Below are 6,367 nucleotides of genomic sequence, written 5' to 3'. Positions count from 1 at the left end.
ATTCTTGTGCAGAAAAGCAGCAGTACAGCTAACAATATCCAATTTACATGAAAAGTAGCCAGAAGATAGCACTGCTTTCCTCTTACACTTCTGTACATGAAGCTGTATCTAAGGCTCTCCATAATTTTTTGGGCATGCTAAATAGTGTGCTCCATTGAAATCTTATGTGTTTCTTAGTTCTGCAGACCATATGTAGGTCCACACTCACCATCATGAAAAAAGATACAGACAAATGTAATAATTGTGCTTTAAAACAGATTCATGGATTATAAAACTATCTTGAATATGTTTATACCCTCTTACAATGAAGACTAAGATCATGAAAAAAAGATACTTTACTTGACTGTAAAAAATATACTGAGTCTGGTTGATTGGGTGAATACTGTTTTGCAAGATTTCTTTAAAGGTGAGATATTCACAGGATTCCTATGTTCACAGGGTTTTGAGCATCTTGCATAAGAAAAAGGGTTGGGATTTTTTCCCACCTTTTTGGACTAATGTAAGTGTGCTTTATCTGGAGGTCAACCAATGCTACTTCAACCTCCTTTAACAACATTCCAATATGGTTAATGTCAGACGACAGTCAACAATGCATCGCTGCAAGGTGACGGAACATTGGTGGGCCTGATTTTACCTAAGATTCTACTCTAGAAGGTTACAACAGTATTTGTAGTACCCAATCTCCAGTAAAAGGGGTCCTCCGTGGACCTATAGAACTCAGGTAACAGAAGATATATAGAGACATTCAGATAACATCCTGATGATGAAATTACCTCAAAATCTCTTTCGCTTGGTGACAGTCCATGAACCATCTCTAATTAAGACTAGATATCTAAATTTAACCTCTAGTACAAATGACTATAACAGTCTCAATATTTGAAGTTTGTGAAAAGATTCTGGGGGGTTTCCACCTCCACCTGGTTTTCTTTTCTCTCCCAATGAGGTGATAGAGTCAGATGTATGCTGGCCTCTTTGGAATAATTACAGGGCATATCAGGACCTCCTCTCTAAATATGTGAGTGGAGGCAGATTAGGAGACTTTACATGTGTTTTGTGGACTTTTGGGATTGAACAGATAGCTCCAATGTAGCTCTTCCCATAAATAAGTGCATTCTGGAGTCTGCAAAGGTTCTGCAGCAAACATCATATTCGCCAATGGCCAAAGAGACTGATGGGGGATTCCATGTCCCCTTATGGGAATATCAATATTTTTACACTCACACTCACATCACGGTCTTTGGTGGCCTCATTGAATTAGAAGTAGTGTCAGGGCATCCCATTTCTAACCCAAAGTTGAGAAAGGTGAAAGAACTTGATCTTTTCACTAGAGAATTCTATAGCAGGGTTATAATTTATATCTCGAACCAGCAGGCCTTGCTGTGCAGGTGCAGTTCTCAAATTAAGTTACTGGAGGATGCCAGGCAAGAATTTCAGGCAGTAGCGGATGAGGGAAATCTGATAGCTAGGAGCTCTCACCAGCTGGTTTGAATGTGGCAGACTCTATAACTGGAACACTGGAATATACTATTGCAAAATATAAATGTTCATGGCTCTGATAGTCAGGTCTTCCTCAGGAGGTCCAGCACACTATCCAGGATCTCTCCTTTGGAGACCCAAACATATTTTCCCTATACATTGCTGAAAAGTGGCACAGTCTGAAGGGTCATATTAAGGTCTTTGCAGATTTGTATTATGGTCATTAGAATGAAGGAAGTCAGTCCTTAATTATTCCATTATTGCCCACCTTGGACAGCCAGGCAACTTGACCAATCTAGGAGAAAAGCAAAGATCATAGACCACCACCTTCATCATTTTCTGTCTGCTATCAATTTGTCCAGGCACTCTGGTCAGTCTGTTTGGTTTCCTTGTCAAAGATAACTTACCAATTTGCCTTGGATCAGCTCTCCTATTCCTTTTTCCTCAGGAGCTTATCTCTTTTCTTAGGTAGTTGGACCCTTAGGATTCCTCCTATGCATAGTGGAATTGCGGTACACCTTTCAGGTTATTTCTATCTCTCCCCCTCATCCTCCTTCCCTGCCCCTGTTCCAGGACCATTCTCGTGAATAGATCCTCCTTTTGGGAGGTGCAGTCTTTTTTCAGATTGGGAGTCATGGAGGAGGACTCTCCTCTTCTCAGAGCGAAAGAGTTTTAGTCATGCCATTTCCTAATTTCTAATACAAAACTAGGTCTCATATCCATATCATGCCCACAAGAGCTAAATACCTATATAAGGAAAATAAAATTCCACGGGGTCCCCCTAGCATCTATCATCCCCTCACTAGTTCCTGCCAAGTGGTATGCTACCCTTAATTTCAGGGTGAGCCACATTAGATCATCTGTGTGTTAAAAGGTAACACTTGGAGTTTTGCATCACCAACACGATTCCCTTCAAAGCTTCTAGGGGTGAAGAATAGACTGGCAGATTTCTTGAGCAGAACTTTCATAAGTCATCACAAGACTTCTTTACAGCTAGATATATCCTGTGGGTTGTTTACATAGAATTGTTTACATAGCCCATGAATTTTATGCAACTCATCACAACAGAAAGTATCACTCAGTTAAAGAGTCGGTCACAGTTCATGGTCCTTGACAGACTGTTTTCTGTTGCCCTGGAAAGACAAACTCATGGCCCTTACTCTCAGGGCCAGATTTACACTTTGCATACCTTCAGCATCTTTAGCACTCCTCCTGCCTACTGTTGACCTTCATGTTTTCTATAAAAAATTAAATGTTTAACCCACTTTTAACTGTTAGGCACTCCTAGGCATGTGCATATTGTGCCTAATTGGAAATGCGACCCTGCTTATCCTTAGAATGTTCTGCTCTTCTAAGAGTGTTGTTGAAAGAGTCCAGTTCTGCTCCTCTTCAGAGTGTTGTTGAAAGTAAAACAGGATCATGCTCACCTGATCCTTATAATGCCAGTGTGACTTTCCCTCTGTGATTTTCCACTCTGCTGAACCTCCAAACCTGGGCTTCATTGAGATTACTGGACCATGGTCAACTTCTTCATCCCAAGCTAGTTGGTCTTCATCTTACAGCCTGGGTGCTCCATAGTTAAAACTTCAGGAGGAGGTCTTCTCAAAGGATGTGGAACAAAACAAAAAAGCATACTAGGTATACTTACCTCTTGAAGTGGAAATTATTCTCTATGGTCTCAGGAAAAAAGGTATTTCTTTAGTGTGAGCTTCTGTACACCAACTTCTAAAATATGTTTTATACCTGAAAAAGCAAGATCTTTCCATTAGTTCTGTCATAGTTTACCTAGCAGCTATCTCAGCTTTTTTCAATACTTAGAATCAATACCACCTTCCAAATGATAATTGCTCATTTATCTTCAATCCCATTCTCAGGTTCTTGAAGGGCCTGGATAAGTTATATCCCAAAGCAGAGGATCCTATTCTCTATTGGGACTTAAACTAAAATAATCCAGCCTTTGAACTGCTTGCTATGTGTTCATTGCTTTATCTTTTGATGAATATCTCATCATAGATCTCTGCCTGCATATGTTTGAGTTACAAAAGTGGTTTTAGACCTTTTTTTCATTTGCCAACCCCTAAACATTTTCTAGTGGAGGTGTGAACCTCAAGGGCAATCTCAGACATATTGCAGACTTCCAGGTGTTTGTGAGGCAGAGGTTGAAAACCACTGTGTTACAACATTGCCAGTGTAACTCTGCCAAGCAAAGTGGTAGTGCACAGTTCAAGATCTCAAGCAGCTTTTGCAGCTTTTCTAGCTCACATGCCTATACACGACATTTGGAGAACTACAACCGAGTAATAGATACATACTTTTGCATATCATCATGCCAATTATCAGCTTTCTGGAGACAAAGCTGCAGTTTTAGAAAAAACAGTTAAAGGGTTAGTCAAGTTTTTTTTTTTACATTAACATGCAGGAAGATACAAAATATAGCTTGCTGTGAATGAAATGCCTGTAAGAGTGACTGGAAGCAATGCCCTGCATGATATCTTTGTTTAACACTATTAAAAGGTCAATATTTGCTGATTAGAACCACAGGCTGCTATGGTAATTTTTTTATTCTAAGTATTGAAAAAGTTGTGGAATGTTCTTCCAAATACTAACTTTGTATTGATGACCACTGTACTTGATAGGACAGGAGAACACAATTGCAAACAAAATTGGTTGGTAATGGATCCACTAGATGATCTTGTGATAGGGAGTGAGGAAGCATCTCTTTGCTACTCATTTGAAGAAAAAGTTGCTCATTTCTCATGGCAGTGCAGAAGAACCATTTGGACAAGAGATGTCTTCTCCATTCAGTGTGGAAGGCAACTCTTGTGTACCTATCTACAAGTACATTTGATAGCAATGATCTTGGATTAATTCATAAGAAAATCATATGTAATCATATAATCATAATAGCCCATTATTGGCCTAAACCAGGGGTGTCCAAACTTTTTTCAAAGAGGGCCAGATTTGATGAAGTGAACATGCGTGAGGGCCGACCATTTTGCCTGACATTCTTTGAACCATTAAAATTAAATGCAAATTAACTATTTTATGCAAAGTTTATTGCAAACGGCATATTTTTCATTTCGTCACATGGATGACAAATCTAAACAGGTGTTAAATCACTCTGCCTTTCATATCTGAAGGCCAGATGAAAAAAAAATCCAGGAAGCTGAAATATATGTCAGGAACATTGTAAAGTACATTACATATTATTGGTAATAAAGGTTGTCTGTCAACTTTTAAGTTCAAAAAATATGAACAGGAACATAACACCAAGTATACATGTTGTATCCAAATATATTTATAACTGATTTAGACCAACTGACATTAACTGAGATTTTACAATGTATTCATCTCAATACATATGGATTCGTTGGGGGCCATAAAAGATAGATATTGCCAAATTACCTGTGGGGCCTTATTAAACCGGAACACGGGCCGCAATTGGCCCGCGGGCCAGACTTTGGACATGCCTGGCCTAAATAGTTATGGTATGTAATGTTGTGACAAATGAATGTGACTAATTCAATCAGTTAGAGAGTGTAGACTGAGAGCCAAAGTATTTGTAATTTTTAATTGATAGAAAGGCAACACTCCATAGCATGAAGGTGAAAGGGGGTAGAGTTGGGTGGGGAAAGGAAGCAAGGATGCAGAATTAGAAGCTGGAGGAGAAAAGCTGAATTGAATGGACCTTTAGGACATTTTGTAGCTTGTTTGAACTCATTTTAGGTCCCAATACTTAAGGGCATATTGCAAATATAGGGAAAAACCTAACAAACAGAAGAGCACAAAACAAATTTTTTTTTAGGAACTGGTTTTTATAGTGGAAAGGGATGCATTGCCCAAGGATATCTTGTACGTTACACAATTGGTCTGTATCTCAGATGGAGCTACTATATGCTACCAATATATAAATTATAAATAATATAATGATAATAAATCCCCATGTAGGTGCATTTTTAAAACAATGAAATGTAAAATTAATGAGACATAGTTTAATAACAATAAGCCAGTTCAGAGTGTTTATTAGTCATCTACTGGTACACTTCTTAGATGGCTGGAGATATGAAGTTTAACACACATTGGAGGTGTACAACCTCCAACTACTAATGTTTATTGTATTGTCACTTATTTCTCTATGCTTCTACTGTTTGCATCCCAAGACAATTTAATGATAAGATACACCTATAAACCAATTAATGGCAGGTGACACTTGCTCGAATGTTTCAGCAAATGAAAGGATGAATAATATTGATTTACTGAATTCTAACAGGGACCAGAGACTTTGTATTATTTTCCCAGAAGAATTTGAGTTGTAGAATCATCGAACCACAAAGCTAGAAGTGACCACTAGGGTCAAATAGTCTAACCCGCTGCCAACACGCAGGGTTTGTTTGCTTAGCCTCCTTTCGCAAGTCTTTACTGAAGGAGCTTCCATGACCTCCCTAAGCAGTCTATTCCATTGTCTTGGTGTTCTTTCAGTGAGGAAGTTTTTCTGAGATTTAATCTAAATTGACTATGTTGTAGTTTGAACCCATTTCCTTTTGTCTTGCCCTTTGTGACAAGAGAGAACAATTTTTCTTCATCTTTTTTATGGCAACCTGTTAAGTATTTGAAGACTGCTATCATGTCCCTCCTTTAATCTCTTTTCCAAACTAAACATGTCCAGTTCCTTCAGCCTTTGGTCATATGGCTTGCATTCCATCCCTTTGATCTTTTTTGCCACTTACTTTTGTATCTTATTTGATTTTTTCACATCTCTTTAGCACATTGATGATCAAAATTGAACACAGTATTCCAACGGAGTCCTAACCAGTGTCAACTAGAGAGGTACTATCACCTCCCATGCCTTGCATGGTATGCCTCTGTGTGATGGGACAGTTGCTCCACACTG

The sequence above is a fragment of the Pelodiscus sinensis genome, chromosome 2 (genome assembly GCF_049634645.1).
Source record: "Pelodiscus sinensis isolate JC-2024 chromosome 2, ASM4963464v1, whole genome shotgun sequence".
Lineage (NCBI taxonomy): Eukaryota > Metazoa > Chordata > Testudines > Trionychidae > Pelodiscus > Pelodiscus sinensis.
The sequence above is the reverse complement of the archived record's forward strand: the minus strand, read 5'-3'. Positions refer to the sequence as shown.